This window comes from Globicephala melas, chromosome 11, assembly GCF_963455315.2.
Source record: "Globicephala melas chromosome 11, mGloMel1.2, whole genome shotgun sequence".
In the NCBI taxonomy this organism is placed as follows: domain Eukaryota; kingdom Metazoa; phylum Chordata; class Mammalia; order Artiodactyla; family Delphinidae; genus Globicephala; species Globicephala melas.
This window is the reverse complement of record NC_083324.2, coordinates 4265468-4284205: the sequence shown is the minus strand read 5'-3', so window position 1 is coordinate 4284205 and position 18738 is coordinate 4265468. Positions and strand designations below refer to the sequence as shown.

The 18738-nt window shown below is 40.7% G+C and overlaps 1 protein-coding gene across 2 annotated transcripts in view; it reads right to left on the bottom strand.

The window, feature by feature from the left end:
* TMCC1 (transmembrane and coiled-coil domain family 1) overlaps positions 1–18437 on the bottom strand; it is a 220593-nt gene extending 202156 nt beyond the window's left edge. For both annotated transcript variants that reach the window (XM_060307224.1, XM_060307226.1), the window contains exon 1: positions 18318–18437. The gene's annotated coding sequence lies outside the window, so the exon portion shown is untranslated. The remainder of the gene's footprint in view (positions 1–18317) is intronic.
* Positions 18438–18738: the final 301 nt, after the last annotated feature.

The following is an 18738-nucleotide window of genomic DNA, read 5'->3' as shown; positions in this document are numbered from 1 at the left end:
GAAAGGTAGACATGGGCCCCAAAAGCAGATAAGAAAATTAAATCACATCGTTAAATTTCACACTGTACACAGCAAGTGGCAGAGATGGGGACGAAATCTAGTTTTAACACACACATCCCTGCCTTCTTCTACACTATAGCAGCCTTTACTTTTTATTACGCAGAGTAAAATTATAAACTCTCTAACAATCCTTGAGGATAACATGTCCCAAATTATGCCCTTGAAAGACTAGTCTTAAGAGATGCTCTGTTGAAAAAATAATTATAAAGTAAAAATGAAATTCCATGTACAGATCTAGTATTCTACTTTACACACTTTTTAAAAAACTGCCTTTTTAAACTGTACTCTCTTGCTGGTTGGCAAACATTTCATTTTTTCTTTTCTTCCCCTTATTAGGGAACTAAGTTAGTAAGACTTTTTATTACTTTCTCATCATTACCGATATTAGCACTAAGGAAAGAGACCATTTGAAATTAGAAAATCTTAAGAGCTCTGAGGGATGAGAAAAACCATGCAGTCCAAACTCTTGCAGGAACTCCTCTCATATTATCTCCAGAAGACAAGCATCCAGCCTACATCTGAATATGTCTAATGACAGAGACCTCATAATTTAGCTATTCCATTGTTGGACAGATCTTATGTTTGAAAGGTCTTCCCCACAGCAGGATGAAATTCACCTCCACTGATGTAGCTTCTACCTGATGTCTGTCCTCTGGAGCAATACAGAAGAGAAGTCTGTTCCCTCTTGCTTAAAACTCTACAAATATATCTAGATAGTTAAGTTTCCAAGTGTTATCTTCTACAGCAAAATAGCTCCTGACTCTTCCACTGTTCTTCACTAGATAAAGGTAGCTAGAGCTCTCAGTAGTATTCTGTTCACTTTAATCTGGACAATTTAGATTATCATTGTCCCACTGAAGTGTAGAATCCATAGGTGGACACAATACTCAAGACATAATCTGACAGTACAAGAACAAAGGGACTATTACTTCTTTTAATCTAACACTACATCTATAAATGTTCATCAATGTTAGCCTCTTTTCACAGCTACAGCATACAACTACTTTATAGATTATGGTGGCTTTCAAATGAAAAACAAACTATTTGGGACCAGATCATTTCTGTTAAAGAGTAGGACCTTCGATTTCTATCACACCTATCTTGCCACCTTCATACTGCATCTTGCTTAGATCACCTTGATTTTCTTTGATGCAACGTATTAGATACCCTCAGAGTTTTAGCATCATTTACAAAATTTTTGGTAAGCATGCATGTTATAGCACTATATTCAAATCCAAATCCATATAGGTTGGCAAAAGCAGAACTTACAATCCTGTGTAATCACTGTGCTTTGTAACAAAATTAATAAGCAAATTAAGTTTAAAAGACAAACCAGGAAAAGATATTTGCAATACATAGTAATAGGCTGATTTCATTACCAAAAATGGCTCCTACAAATTCATAAGGGAAAAAAAATCAATGAAAAAAGAACCGGGACTTCCCTGGTGGCCCAGGGCATAAGACTCCGCGTTCTCAATGCAGGAGGTCTGGGTTTGATCCCTGGCTGGGGAAGTAGATCCCACATGCATGCCGCAACTAAAGAGATCGCATGCTGCAACTAAGATCCCGCTTGCCGCAACTAAGACCCAGCACAGCCAAAATAAATAAATAAATAAATAAATATTTTTTAAAAAAGAAAAAAGAACCGAAGTCTAACATGAACAGCCAGTTCACAGAAAAGGAAATACAAATGATTATTATATAGATGAAGAGATCTTCAACCTCTCCCCTCAAAAAGGGCAATGTAAATTAAATCTATCAATATAATGTGATACCACTTTTTACCTGAGTGGTAAGATCAAAATGTCTGATATTGATAACACATCTAATTTGTAAGCAGTGTGGGGAAACAAGCACTCTTATAGATTGCTGATGGGAATGTAAACTGATTCCAACTCTTTAGAGTACGATGTGGAAATATCTATTAAAAATTTAATTACACCTATCTTTTCTATGGAACATGGATATTCAGCACAGCATTATTTGTAATAGAAAAAGTGCTAGACACTGTTAGTGGTCCACCCAACATCCATTTTTCCCTTCTACCTCCTTAATCAGAACTCAAATTTTGTTCAGGGTGGTTATTTGCCCAACCCCAAAAGATGACTCCTAATTGGCTGAAGCCAACTATGGCTATCACATTCTCTTTGCCAGATAATCACTTTCCAAAACACGCTGGAGGTCAGGGGCAGCAACATGACCCTCACTGAAATGTAAGAAGATGGCGTACACAGCAGTGCTACTCAAACTGTGGTTTGCTGATCCACAGCATCAGCATCACATGGGACCTCATTAGAAATACAAATTCTCAGGCCCCACTCTAAACCTATAGATTTCAGAATCTCTGTCAGTGGATCCCAGGAATTCATATTTTAACAAGCTCCCTAGGTAAGTCTTACACACACTAAAATTCATGAAACACTGTTTAAGAGACTTCTGGGAATTATTTCCTTCCCATTTAAAATGACAGTCTTGGACTCCCCTGGTGGTGCAGTGGTTAAGAATCCGCCTGCCAACGCAGGGGACACGGGTTTGAGCCCTGGTCCGGGAGGATCCCACATGCCGCAGAGCAACTAAGCCCGTGCACCACAACTACTGAGCCTGCGCTCTAGAGCCCGCGACCCACAACTACTGAGGCTGCGTGCTGCAACTACTGAAGCCCGCACACCTAGAGCCCGTGCTCTGCAACAAGAGATGCCACTGCAATGAGAAGCCTGCACACCACAACAAAGAGTAGCCCCTTCTTGCCGCACCTAGAGAAAGCCTGAGTGCAGCAACAAAGACCCAACACAGCCAAAAATAAATAAATAAGTATAAAAAATTAATAAATAAAATAAAATGACAGTCTTCCCAGGAGAAAAATATTTTGTCCTCCATTCCCTTTCTTTAACTGCAGCTAGTTGTACTGCTTAGAGCTGAGGTGGCCATCCAACCACCATGAGGCTACACGGGAAAATGGAAAAGCCAACCTACTGAGGATTAGCTGAGTTAATGACTGGAAAAATGTTGGTCCTAAGTATTACCAAACTATTGAACTAGCCCTGAGCCACCTATCTCCTTACTTCTGTTTATATCAGACAATTTAAACTTTTTACTGTTTAAGTCAGTGTTAGATATTCCGTTACTTTTACAACTGAATGTATCCTAAATGATACACTTCATGTCTATCCACGGAAACTAATGGAGCTTAAATACTTGTGGAAATGAAGTAGCAGATTTGGGGCCAAGACTTGCTAGTGGTCTCAGACTAGTCCTGGTTGTCTTAATGTTGGGCACATGGGAAACCGAAAGAAATAAAATTATAGTAAATACATGACATGGAACACTATGCAGCTGTTAAAAAAAATGACAAGTTTTTAAGTAGTGATATATTTTATGAGAAAAAAGCTCTGCACACAAAAATGGAACTGTTGGAATAGTAGGGCTCCATGTGAATTTTTAAAAGGTGAGATATAAATAAATACATATACAAACATGCATGTAAAATATCTCTGGAAGGATATACAAAAAACTGGTAAAAAAATAAATGGTCGCTTCTAAGGAGAAGAACTGGGGGTTGGCCATCAGAGATTAAAGGGACATTTTTTTTCATTCCTAAATTGTTGCAACATTTGAGTATTTCTATTCAAAAAATGTTTGAAATAAAAAAATTAAAATTGCTTTTAGACTTACATTATGCAAGAAAAAAGAAGAATTTAAAAAGCGGGTCAGGGGCTTCCCTGGTGGCACAGTGTTTCAGAATCTGCCTGCTAATGCAGGGAACACGGGTTCGATCCCTGGTCCGGGAAGATCCCACGTGCCGCGGAGCAACTAAGCCTGTGCACCACAACTACTGAGCCCGCGCACCTAGAGCCTGTGCTCCACAACGAAAGAAGCCACCGCAATGAGAAGCCCGCGCACTGCAACAAAGAGCAGCCCCCACTCGCCGCCAACTAGAGAAAGCCAGCGCATGGCAACGAAGACCTAACACAGCCAAAAATGAATAAATAAAATTTAAAGAAAAAATACACTTTACTTAAAAAAAAAAACGGGCCAGAGTAGTGACAATGTCAAAATGGAAGTCAGATCATGTCATACCACCGCCCAAAATCCTCCAAAGGCTTACTTCACTCAACATAAAGCTAAAGTCTTGGGCTCCCCTGGTGGTGCAGTGGTTAAGAATCCACCTGCCAATGCAGGGGACACAGGTTTGACCCCTGTTCCGGGAAGATCCCACATGCCGTGGAGCAACTAAGCCCGTATGCCACAACTACTGAGCCTGCGCTCTAGAGTCTGCAAGCCACAATTACTGAAGCCCGTGCGCCTAGAGCCTGTGCTCTGCAACAAGAGAAGCCACTGCAATGAGAAGCCCATGCACCGCAAAGAAAAGCAGCCCCCACTCGCCGCAACTAGAGAAAGCCTGTGCGCAGCAATGAAGACCCAACGCAGCCATAAATAAATAAATAAATAAAGTTATTAAAAAAAAAAAAAGCTAAAGTCTTAGAAGGACCAACAGGACCAGCAACAACTGGAAGCTTAGAAATGGGCCCCACCTCAGACCTAAAAAATCAGAATCTGAAGTTTAACAAGAACACCCTAGGTAATTTATGTGCACATTAAAGTTTGAAAAGCACTTCCATAAGGCACCATAAGATAAGAACCTACCCTCCCCAACCCTTGCCATTCCTCATGCAAGCTTGTGTCTCAGGACCTTTACACTTGCCATTTGCTATGCCTGGAATGCTCTTCTCATATTTCTGCATTTCTCTCTCACCTCTTTCAAGACTTGACTCAAATGTGACCTTCTCTGTAAGGTTGTCTGTGACCACTAAATCCCTCCCCTCAATAAGCCCTATTCCTCTTTCCCATTTTTACTTTTCTCATCAGAACTTGTCATCATAGGTTAAAAAAACTATATTTTTACTTATTTATTTTGTTTATTCTATCTCCCCATATAACATATAAAATAAGCTCTATAAAGGCAGAGATTTTTGTCAGTTTTCTTCCCCAGTGCCTAGAACACAGTAAGCACTCAATAAATATTTTTAAGACATAAAATAAACAAATGAGGTCTCTCTTCAAAACACTACCCAAAAGATCTTGTAAAATGGTTCCTTACCATACAAACCAACATTTTCTCAGCATTACATTACACAGATCCACTTTTTATAATATAATGAGCACCTACTATATAATTAGGCACTATAAACACTAATGTCCAACCATGATTAAAAATGGAGATTTAAAAATCTGATTCATACAACCTAAGTGTCCATTATCGGATGAATGGATAAAGAAGTTGTGGCACATATATACATGGAATATTACTCAGCCATAAAAAGAAACGAAATTGAGCTATTTGTAATGAGGTGGATGGACCTAGAGTCTGTTATACAGAGTGAAGTAAGTCAGAAAGAGAAAAACAAATACCATATGTTAACACATATATATGGAATTTAGGGAAAAAAATATGTCATGAAGAACCTAGGGGTAAAACAGGAATAAAGACACAGACCTACTAGAGAATGGACTTGAGGATATGGGGAGGGGGAAGGGTAAGCTGCGACAACGCGAGAGAGTGGCATGGACATATATACACTACCAAACGTAAGGTAGATAGCTAGTGGGAAGCAGCCGCATAGCACAGGGAGATCAGCTCGGTGCTTTGTGACCACCTAGAGGGGTGGGATCGGGAGGGTGGGAGGGAGGGAGACGCAAGAGGGAAGAGATATGGGAACATATGTATAACTGATTCACTTTGTTATAAAGAAGAAACACACCACTGTAAAGCAATTATACTCCAATAAAGATGTAAAAAAAAAGAAATTAAAAAAAAATCTGATTCATGACTGGGCTGTACCATCAAAAAGTTTGCAGAAATAAAACCTGAGTCTCTGAGTGAAAATAAAACAGATATGCCTACAGCTCTCTCAATGCAATAACAATCCTTTATATTGATAAAACAGTCTTCCAAATTTTTTCATCTGATTCTCAACAATCCAATAAGGTTTGTGTAAAGCAAGCACCGATAACACATTTTAGAGATGAGAAAACAAACACTCTTTAACTCTCAAAGTATGGCCATAATAATGTCAAAACTGGGACTGAAGTCTCTCAATATTTAGTCCAAAACTCTACAATATCACACCTCCTCTTGCAAATGATACTGAACGAGACTATAAAATCATATAGCCATATATTATGCTGAAGACAGTGAGCTTTCCCAAACCACCCAGTGCCTATGCAGAATGGGAGCAAACAAACTCATTAAAGTCACAACCTCAAGTTGAGGAATAAGGATTCGGACTGCTTCTTCCTGTTACTTTATAAGGTTAACCCAGAGTCCAATGACATTCACCAAGAATATAAGAAATGAGGGGCTTCCCTGGTGGTGCAGTGGTTGAGAGTCCGCCTGCTGATGCAGGGGACACGGGTTCATGCCCCAGTCCGGGAAGATCCCACGTGCCGCGGAGCGGCTGGGCCCGTGAGCCATGGCCGCTGAGCCTGCTCATCCGGAGCCTGTGCTCCGCAACGGGAGAGGTCACAACAGTGAGAGGCCCGCGTACCGCAAAAAAAAAAAGAAATGAGCTTGTTATATTGCACATCAAGAAAGTTATTCCTGGGACTTCCCTGGTGGTCCAGTGTGTAAGACTCTGTACTTCCACTGCAGGGGGCAAAGGTTCAATCCCAAGGAAATAAGATCCCGCATGCCTCGCGGCGCAGCCAAACAAAAATAAAGTTATTACTGAGCTATGATGACTGCTAGAAAAAAGGAAGAATAGGAGAAAGTAAGATGGAATAAATGAGAACTGAGTTCTACTGAGGAAAGAGTCAGCGTTATAATATGATGTCATACTGCTGAGTGCCTAAGTGATGCAATTTTGCAACAGAAGAAAAAAGACATACCTCCTCAAAATCCCAGCACAATGGCTTTCTTTTCTTTGCATAGATGAGGATCAACAGTTGTAATCCAATGTTTCCCAAAAATTTATTTTTAAAAAAGACAGAGAAGGCTTCCCTGGTGGCGCAGTGGTTGAGAGTCCACCTGCCGATGCAGGGGACACGGGTTCATGCCCTGGTCCGGGAAGATCCCACATGCCGCGGAGCGGCTAGGCCGGTGAGCCTGTGCGTCCGGAGCCTGTGCTCCACAACGGGAGAGGCCACAACAGTGACAGGCCCGGGTACCACAAAAAATAAATAAATAAATAAATAAAAAGACAGAGAAGTAGAAGATCCATATAAAAAGAAATTTAATCTGGGAAGATGGAGACTGTCTTCTAAATCTTATGCTCAAGAGCAGCTGTTCACCAACTGTCAGCATCTTAATAAAGTGCTGTCGAGTAAAGAGAGTAATACCTGCTGGAACAGAGGAGCTAGAAGAGAGTCTTAAGAGTCTATTACTCTCAAGAGAGTAATACCTGTTGGAACAGAGGAGCTAGAAGAGAAAAAAATACTACTGAATGCAAACGTCTGGCTAGCAAACAATTACCAGTTGTTACTCTGCAACATTTTTCAGGTTGATATAGTGAACATCAGAAGATCACATGGAGGTAACACAAGTGACCTAGCCCAGTCAGACTGGGGTTATCAATGACAGCAGCAATCCAGCTCTCTGATTAATAATAAATAAGCAATAAAGAAAATATAGAAATCTATTTCATGTTTTTTATTGCAAGATGATGGTCATATCATACAACCAAACATAGGCAAATAATATTGCCAAAAACACCAAAGCACTCTAGTGCCTTATAAAACAAATACTGTAGAACTACCAATGCAGATGTCTATGTCAGCAAAAAATACAGAATAATCATGCAAAAAATACATATTTAGGTCTCACAGAAAAGCAAAGTTAATGTGGAAACTGAGGGACATCAAAGTTAATTTAACACATAGGGTGATTTTGTGTACCCCTGTTAGGTATCTTACAGAATTTGTTATATTTTGGCGGCAAATTAAGGTAGTGTTTCCTAATACCTGCCATATCACCACATTTCTATCACACTACAAATTATAGAATATATAGAAGGCGGAAATGAAATACAATTGACCCTTGACCAACATGGATTTCAACTGTACAGGTCCACTCATACATGGATATTTTTTGATGGTAAATATTACAGTACTACGCAGTTCATGGCTGGTCAAATCCGAGGATGCACAGGAACCTTAGATACAGAGGGCCAACTATAAATTATATGTGGATTAACTCCTGCACTGCTCAAGGGTCAACTGTACATTGAATGGCATTAACAGAAGATAGGGACAATGCATTAGAAAGGATTAGTGAATGTAAAGACATAACAACAGCAACTATCCAAAATGAAACCTGGAATACAAGAAGAAGAAAAAGAGCAGAGCATCAGTGACCTATGGGACAAACTCAAGGAACCTAATAATATACGTATAATTAGAATCTTGGGTGTGTATGGGAGTGGAGGAAGTTTGAAAAAATAATATACAAAAATTTGCCAAATTTGATGAAGACCATATACCCACAGAGCCAAGAAGCTCAATAAACACCAAGTACAAGAAACATGAAGAAAATGAAAATTCCAACAAGGAATAACCAAAGTCAAAATGCTTAAAATCAGAGATACAGAGGAAAAAATCTTAAAAGCAGGTAGAGGAATACAAAATGGGAGAAAACATTTGAAAATCATATATCTGATAAGTAATTAATATCCAGAATATAGAAAGAACGCCTACAAATCAATGATCATAAAAAAAAATCCAATTCAAAATGGGCAAAGGACTTGAAAAAGACATTTATCCAAAAATATATGAATGGCCAATTAGCACATGAATGATGCTCAACATAACTTATCAAGAAAACACAAATCAGGGGTTCCCTGGTGGCGCAGTGGTTGAAAGTCCGCCTGCCGATGCAGGGGACACGGGTTCGTGCCCAGGTCTGGGAAGGTCCCACATGCCGTGGAGCGGCGAGGCCCGTGAGCCATGGCCGCTGGGCCTGCGCGTCCAGAGCCTGTGCTCCGCAACGGGAGAGGCCACAACGGTGAGAGGCCTGCATACCGCAAAAAAAAAAAAGAAAACACAAATCAAAACCACAATGAGATACCACCTCATACTCATTAGGATGGCTACTATCCCAAAACAAACCAAACAAACAAAAACAGAAAATAACAATGTTGGCAAGGATGTGGAGAAACTGGGACCCTTATGCACTGTTGGTGGGAACATAAAACATTCCACCTTTCCACAGCCGCTATGGAAAACAGTATGGCAATTCTTCAAAATTTAAACACAGCATTACCATATGATCCAGCAATTCCACTTCTGGGTATAAACTCAAGAGAATTAAAAGCAAGATCTGGAATAGGTATCTGTACATCTCTGTTCACAGCAGCATGAAGCACAATAGCTAAAACATAAAAACAAGCCAAGCGAAAACAAAACGAAGAACAACCCAAGTGAAAACAAAACAAACAAACAAAACAACCCAAGTGAAAACAACAGATGAATGGATAAGCTAAATGTGGTGTATACCTACAATGGAATATTATTTGGTCTTAAAAAAGGAAGGAAATTCCAACATATGCTACAACATGCATGAACTTTGACAACATTATGCTAAATGAAACAAGCCAGTCACAAAAGGACAAATACTATATGATTCCACTTATATGAAGTACTAAGAGTACTCAAAATCATAAAGACAGAAAGTAGATTGGCAGTTGCCAGGGGCTGGAGGGAGGGGGGAATGGGGAGTTATTGTTTAATAGGTATAGCATTTCAGTTCTGCAAGATGAAAAGCATTCTGGAGATAGATGGCTGTAATGTTCACAAAATGATATAAATGTACTTAACACCACTGAACAGTACTTAAGATGATTAACATGGTAAATTTTATGTTATGGTAATTTTATGTTATACCAGAATTTTTAAAAATTGAAAGAAAAATGAAAGGTAGCCAGAAGAAAACAATCTCACATTATGTACACAGGGATAAAGACAAGAATGACAGCCAACTTCTTATTGGAAAGAATGCAGGCCAGAAGACAGTGAAGCAACATCTCTAAAGTACTGAAACAAAAAACAAACAAACAAAAAGACTGCCAGCCAAGAATTCTATATCCAGCGAAAACAGCCTCTATAAATCAAGGCAAATTAAAGACTTCTTCAGACATACAAAAATCCATGAAAGGATTCACTGCCAGCAAATCTGCACCACAAGAAATGTTAAAAGAAGTCCGTCTTTCAGAAGGAAAATGTACCAGGTAGAAGTCTATAACTACAAAGAAAAATGAAGAGCACTGGAAATGGTAAATAGAATACACATACAGTACTTGACAAAGGCTTTAATTACAATGAGATAGCAGATTCACCTACATTATTAAAATAAAGGGTTAGGGTTAACACTAACAAGATACACATATCATAATACACGTATCTTCCAAAATGCCTGTCTTCCAAAATAAAGTACCTTGATTAACCGAACTCATTTCCCATCACACATTTCTGTAAATTACAGAGTCAATATTATCTTTTTTATAAAAAGAAACCCCAAGGTACAAGTTACTTGTCCAGTAATAGTGAGTCTCTTAGAGAAGTGAAATTAAAATATTCCTGGTTCCAGTCCAGTGTTCTATTACACAAACCCTTTTAAAGGGCCTGCCTACAGACAGTTCCCTGGAATAAAGTATGATGGCAGTTAATATATAATTTATCTACTTTCCATCATCTCCAGGGAACCCCAGAGTCACTTAGAAGCTACAAAGACAGCAAAGAATGTTCCTTGCTTCCAAGAAGTCTGAAAAACAATATTAGCTTTTAATAAATTGGTCAGGTTACCCCAAATTGGCAAAAGAAGAAAACATTTGCCAAGTCTTCTTGAGGAAAATGAATTTATCAAAGCAAAGGTGTCAAAGCAGTAACAGCAAAACAAAGCTTCAGGGTTGGGTGCTGAAATAGGAAAAAGAAAACACTAATATTTAATGCCACTCTATTATAGTCCAAACCTCAGAGGGAATGTGGTTAGTAAGAATAAAACCTCTGTAAAATCACTGATGCCAAACAGACTACAGAATGGGAATCTTGCCTACTATCCCTCTGAATACAAAATGTTAAACACAATTCATACACTCAGATTCCTTGAGACCACAGGCAGATCTTATAATCCAACTTCACAGTGAGTGAATCTCACTCTCAGAAAGACTAAATGGTACACAGCATAATTCAGGATATTCCTCTAACAGAATTCTAGGGGAAAGCTACTGCTGTTACCCTATCTGGACCAACATTCTTTACTCTGTAAAGACAAAAGGAAAATTATGTGATTTCATAATGAATATCATGGCAAGAGAAAGTAGCATTCTTTCAGCACTTTACTCCAAGTAAGCCAACAGGTAACTGTCCTCCTAATATAAAAATAAAATTTATCAAAAGAAATATTATTAGTTATAAACCCAAGAGAATTTAAAACGTATGTTCAAACAAAAACTTATACACGAATGTTCATAACAGCATTATTCATAATTGCCAAAAAGTGAAAACAATGCAAATGTCCATCACTGATGAATGATTCAACAAAATGTGATCTATCCATACAATGAATTATTATTCAGCCATAAGAAAGACATTAAGTACTGAAACATGCTACAACATAGATGAACCTTAAAAACATTAAGTAAAAGAGGGCTTCCCTGTTGGCGCAGTGGTTAAGAATCCGTCTGCCAATGCAGGGGACATGGGTTTGATCCCCGGTCCGGGAAGATCCCACATGCCGCGGTGCAACTAAGCCCGTGCACCACAACTACTGAGCCTGCGCTCTAGAGCCCGCGCGTCTAGAGCCCGCGCTCTGCAGCAAGAGAAGCCACCGCCATGAGGAGCCCGTGCACAGGAACAAAGACCCAACGCAGCCAACAAAAAATAAATAGTAAAGATAAATAAATTTTTTAAAAATTAAGTAAAAGAAGCCAGAAACAAAAGGCCATATGTTATATGATTTCATTTAAATGAAATGTACAGAACAGACAAACCAATAGGGACAAAAATCAGACTAGTGATTGCCAGAGGATGAGGAAAGGAACTGCTTAACGGATACGAGGTTTCATTTTGGGATGATGAAAATATTCTGGATCTAGACAGTGGTGGTGGTGGTGGCTGCACAACATTGTGAATGTACTAAAAGCCTCTGAACCACACATTTTAAATGGTGAAAATGATGAATTTTATGTTATGTGAATTTTACCTCAGTAGGAAAAAAGAAGTATTTTCTAAGTGTTAGTTATTTAGTACCTGTATCTCTCACTACTTAACCAAATGCTGTGTTCATAAAAATCTTTCAAAAACACTTTTTAAAAATTTAATATACTGACATTCTAGAAAAGAATAGAGACAGTACACGGATCACTGGTTGTCAGGGGCTGGTGAGGGGGGAGTTAAATAGGTGAGGCACAAGTTTTTTAGAGCACTGAAACTACTCTATATGACACTGTAATGCTGAATATAAGATATTAAAAGTTTGTCAAAACCCATAGAACTTTAAAGCACAAAGAATAAACCTTAATGTGTGCAAATTTTGAAACAATCATTTGAGAGATAAAGAGATCTCAGCATGGAATGTAGAATGCAATAAAACAATCTAAATCTATTACACATATGAAACAACCTCATTTGGGGGTGGAGGAATAAGGTGCTGACCCCTAAGTAATGATGGAAATAAGTGGAGTCTATCAGTCTAAAGGCAAAAGGAACTATCCATAAGCACTGTACTCTAGTTGATAAAGTATTTTGCCACAGGGGGACAGATGAACAATTCTCAAACCACTTCACATGAATACTGGAACTGAAGAATTAAGTAAATGGATGCCAGAGGGTGGGAGCCAGGTTTCTCACTGGTGGAGTGGAAGAGGTTACAATGATCCATGTGGTAAGGAATTAGCGTTAGAAATATCAGTATGAATTCATGTTTAGCTTAATAGACAAATGGCTACATACAGAAATATTTATAGATATGTGTATATACACAGCTTAATATATACACCCATCTCCTTGCTCTGTCACTCAGACTGCCTAGAAGCAACAACACTCTGGTAGCAACCAGCACATCTAGCACCCAAATCTTGGTTTCAAATACCATTTTCCAACACAAGGAACTAGAGCTCCTTAGAAAAATGACTGTACGACTGAGGAATGACATATAAAAGATGAGCCTGAAGCATTTTATGTTGCCAAAAAGAAAGTATTCACACACAAAGGGGAGGGATACAGGAGCCAACTGAAAGGGCTCCCAGTGGCCAAAGCTGGACAATTTGAGCAATGATATTTATGTAGATACTCTACCTTTAAGGAGGTAGAGCATAACTCATCACTCACCAAGTGTGGGCTATGCATAGTGACTTTCTTCCAGAGTATAGTATAGAAAGGGAGGCACAAAAGGGTAGCTTTACAGTGGAGAAAACAAACACTAGCACAAGTTAAGTGATGAAGGTTAACAGTAACACTGATAAGTCATATGTACTCTTGATATGTGATGAGAATGGCACTTTACCTCTGTGGTCTTCCTTCCAAAATCATATTACATCAGTCTAACCATTAGAAAAACATCACACAAATGTCCAATTGAAAGACATTTTACAAAAATACCTGATCAGTTATCTTCAAAATTGCCAAGGTCATTAAAAACAAGGAAAGTCTGATATATTGCCTCAACCAAGAGAAGCTAAGGAGACATGACTATTAAATGTAATGTGGCATGCTGAATGGGATCCTGGAACACAAAAAAGGACATTAAAGAAAAAACTGTGGAACTCTGAATAAAGTATAGACTTAGTAACAATGCATCAATATTGATTAATTGTGACATATGTAACACACTAATGTAAGATGTTAATAATTGGGTGTGGGAAACCGGGTGTGGGATAGACAGGCACTCTCTGTACTATCTCTACAATAATTCACTAAATCTAACACTGCTCTAAATAAAACATTTATTATTTTTTAATTTTTTTTGCGGTACGCGGGCCTCTCACTGTTGTGGCCTCTCCCGTTGGGGAGCACAGGCTCCGGACGCGCAGGCTCAGCGGCCATGGCTCACGGGCCCAGCCGCTCCGCGGCATGTGGGATCCTCCCGGACCGGGGGACGAACCCGTGTCCCCTGCATCAGCAGGCGGACTCTCAACCACTGCGCCACCAGGGAAGCCCCTAAAACATTTATTTTTAAAGTTTATTTTTATAAAGTTGTAAACATTTATACATGGTCTTGGCCCTCAAGAAGCTTGTTGTCTCATTGTGAGGTAAGATACATGCTCATGAAAGAAGTATAAAATACAAAAGTAAGAAAATATTAAATTGAGAAATACAGATATAAGTATTTAGGAATATGGAGAAGGTCTACAAGTGTAAGGGAAAACTTCATCAAGGAGGTAAAACTTAAGTTTGTACCTTAAAATGTACTTCAGGGTACCAAAGTAAAAAAGAACGATGATAAATTGGTACACTTACAAGAAACAGAAGGGTGAAGAAGCAAGGAAAAACTAAAAGAAATGAAAGTATTTAGCCCTGAAAAGTGAAGACTTAAATAAGAGGCATAAGAGCAGTGTTCAAATACTTCAAGGGTCATGTAACAGAACTAACAGAGTTACATCATATGCCCATTTAACTTACTAGCTGACCTCTGGTAAAATGTGACCAACACTCAAGGACAAAGAGAGTGACAGCTGCTCTACAGAGCCACAACAGGAAATGCCAATTTGGAAAGACAGGAAGCAGGTGGCCAAGTTCTTCTCTACAACTTTCAGAGGACAGTGTGCATGTGAGCCCAATGAAGCAGAAACTTCGATTCAAATCCTGCAAACATTTATTGACCACTTACCATGTGCCAGGTGCTTCCATACATATTATCTCATTTAATATTCATAACATATCGATAAACATTTATTAATGTTTTGTATTTATACATTAACAGTCTCAATGTACAAATACAGTAAAATTAATCCTGCAAGAAAGCAGGAACACATTAAAATTCCCCACCATCCCCCACTCTCTGATAAGCATTTGATAGCTCTTAAAAGGCAAAATTTTTTTGAAGGCCTACATATCTACATAATTTTCTCCCTCTTGCTCCTTCCTTCAGTCAAGCTTAGTGGCTCTCGGTCTGTAAAATGCTTAAGAACTAAATAATTATAAATGCAAAAACATGCACACTGCGCTTTTTAAACAATTTAAGGGATTTTCAAATACAGTTTTCATCTTATGTAATTTTTGTCTTAAGCACTGACTTTAGAGCCAAATCCTGTGGATGAGGTGCAGCCCCATCTCAGGCTTATTCCATGGGCACTGTAAGGCAGCATCAGGGAAAGGAGGTAGAGAGGCTGACTCCTACTGCAACATGAAGAAGAACATTCTAACAACAATCAGAGCTATCTAAAAATGGCACGGGCTACCTCAAAGTAATGAATTTTCTGTCATCAAGGGTGTTCAAACAGAGGCTGAAAAATCACTGAGAACATTTGAGAAGAGAGCAATTGGGTAAGAAGCTAAAATCTCTTCCAAATCTTAGATTCTATAATGGGGAGACTTTTAAAACCTGACAGGTGGGCAATCTAGCTGAGAACAACAAAATGAAGAAAGACACCAAGGCAAGAATGACATGGTATGTGGAAAAGCCCAATGCTGGGGAAACACAGAAGCTCATTTCCATCAGCAGATGCCTGTATTTGCTATTTCATCTGCCAGGAAAGCTCTTCCATCTCTTAGGCCACAGCTCAAACATCTTCTCCTCTTTGAGGCCTCCCCACCACCCCCACCAGTCACTCACTTGTCACATCAGCTTGTTTTATTTTCTTCATGGTTCACATTAGGAGTCAGCAAACTTTTTCTTTAAAGGGCCAGATCACAGGCCAAATCCAGCTTGCCCCATGTTTTTGTATGGCCTATGAGCTAAGAATGGTTTTTACATTTTTAAATGGTTGAAAAAAATCAAAAAGCAGAATTCAAACGTTTTGTGACACGGGAAAATGGTATGAAATTAAAATTTCAACGTCCAAAGTTTAATGAGAACACAGACACACTCGTTCATGTACTGTACTGCCTGTGGCTGCTTTTGCACTAAAACAAGACAGTTGAGTAGCTGCAACAGAGACTGTATGGCCCATAAAGCCTAAAATATTTAGTTTCTGGTCTTTTACAGAAAAAGTTTGCTAATCACTAATTTGTAGCATTACCTGAAATTATCTCTATTGGCTTATTTGCTATCCTCATTCTCACACACACAGAATAAAGCTCCATGAGGGCAGGGACTCTGCCCCCCACTGTTGCTCAGTACTTACCTAGAAAAAAATCCTGGAACAAAATAAGGGCTCAACAAATACTTGACTGATAAATTAATGAGTGATCCATAAATACCACTCTGAGGAGTTCAAACTTAAGCCTTCAGCCATTATAGGTTTTGTACATATATGACAGGCAAAAGAAAAGGGGAAATATTCCAGTAGAGGGGAGCAAAGAGTTTAAAGTAATGGTGGTCATCAATTAGTCCAGGTTATTGGGTTTCTTCATTAAATTGTACAGGTTTTTTGTGCTCATAAAAGATTCTCTCAACTACTGTAAGGTGTCACAACACTGTCAGCTGACTGTGCTTCTGTTTATCATAAGATGCAAATACTCTGAGAAATCTCATTTCCTATACCTGGTACACAGCAGCCACACCATGCCAAAGCTTAATAAATACTCATAATTTTAATAGATCTAGATCACGTGCTAATGAATTTTTAATATCTGAATCCTTCCTATGCTGCTGATCATCATTCTATTCTGTAAGCAGCTGAAAACTCTTCAGAAATTAAAAGGTTACCGCCCACAGACCAGAAGCAGCTTTATAATCTTTCTATACTAGCCAGAGAGTGGGTGTGTGATTTCAAAAAAAAATACAAGTCAACTCTGTCGGTAGAGGACAAGGTATTGTTGCATTAAAATCCCACCCATAAGCGTCATTTGTTACACACTAGTAAAACTACCACCTACTCATAATCCAAGTCTCACTCTTCCAATACAAGTGGAGAAAAAAATGTATCTACCTCCTGGAGGAATCTTGTCATTAACACATTAACATTTTCATAAGGTTCTCTCCTTCCAGGCTTTGCAACAATTTCTATACACAGGTACTTCAAAGACAAGGATTTGGTTTAGCCAATAACTTCCAAGTGTAAGATACTGGTCAGACGGCATAAACAAATCAAAGTTTTGCTTTATTCTAAAGCAGCTACCTGCTTTTTAATTTAGGAATTCAGACCTTTCATAGAGATGCTTATGGTACAGGTACCTCTGATAAGTATGTCAGACTTAACAGCAACCATTTTGGATTAAGACAAGTGTGTGTTCATCTTCCTTTCCTCTATGACAAGTCAGGATGAAAAGGCAGCCTGCAAAAGCACTGGCTAAGATCTACCAAGACTAATGTGTAAAGTGTCACCAAAGAAGAGAGGGGAAATCAGCCAACAGTTTAAGTGGGCTGCTTCAAGAAACTACTGCAGATTCACCTGGGGGATGTTCACCATCAATGTTAGCGATGAACCAAACCAACCCCTGGACAAACACTAAACATACCTTTGCTTAAGCTGAAAAAGCTGGGGTCTGCAAGCTATAAATGGATCTCTGGCCCTTTAGAGAAGGTGCAACTCACTGAGCCCCTCTTCCCTTCCTAAAAGGGTTAATAAAAGGCACCTGGGACCCAGCCCAGACTCGCATGCCACCGCGCACCACCAATTCCCCCCGTTTCCAGAACTGCCGGCTCCCTCCTCCCCTCAAACGACAAGTTCAAAATCAAAACAAAAGGTGCAAAACTGCTTTCAGGTGGCAACGGCTAAGCCCCAGTGGCCAACTTCTAGGGACGCCAGGGCAAGCGAGGGCTCGTAGGATCCCCGACCCCCTAGAGCCAGCTTCCAGACAGTCCTTCGGGCCTCGGCCCACCTCCTCACACGTCCCTCCCTCCCCGCGGCCCTGGATGGGGTGCTGGGAAGGGGGCGAGGCGAAGGGGAGGGGAGAGAAACCCCAGGGTCAAAATGACAGCGGAACGGGCCAGGAGAGGAAAGAGGCCCGGAGGGATGCTGGGGGTTGAGCCCTAGGCCCAGGGCTTCAGCCCCGAACGGTGGCGACCAAGGGTCCCACCCGCCCCAGGCCGCAAGCGGGAGGCCCGGGCCGCGTCGGCGGCGCCGCCCGGCCACGCTCCCCTCACAACTCTCCCCTCCCGGGCCACAGGGGCCGTTGAGGGGCCGCGGCCGCCGCCGCCAGCGTCGGAGGCGGGGGCACTCACTCACCGGCGGGGAGGGGAGGAGCAGCCGGCGTCTCCGCCAGCGCCGTCGCTCGCGCTCAAGCACCGGCTCCTGCCGCTGCGGCCGCCGAGCCCGGTCCATCCCCCCCCAACCACCCCCCTCCCGGCCCTCCCCCCGCGCCGCCTCAGCCGCCTCAGCCGCCGCCTCCGCAGCCGCCGCAGTCGCCACAGCCTCCTCAGTCCCAGCACGGGAGCGCGAACCGGCGCGAGGAGGCGAAAGCGCGCGCGCCCGCCGCCACCACCCACAACCTCCGCCCCCGGCAGGCGGCGCACGCGCGAGGCGGCGGCGGGCGCGCGCACGCTGCAGGGGGGGCACGGCCCCGAAAGACGTGGCCCCGCCCACCCACGCGGTGCCGGGGGCCTGGGCTGTTTCGCTGCAGGTTAGCTCTTCACCGCCTAAAGCTATG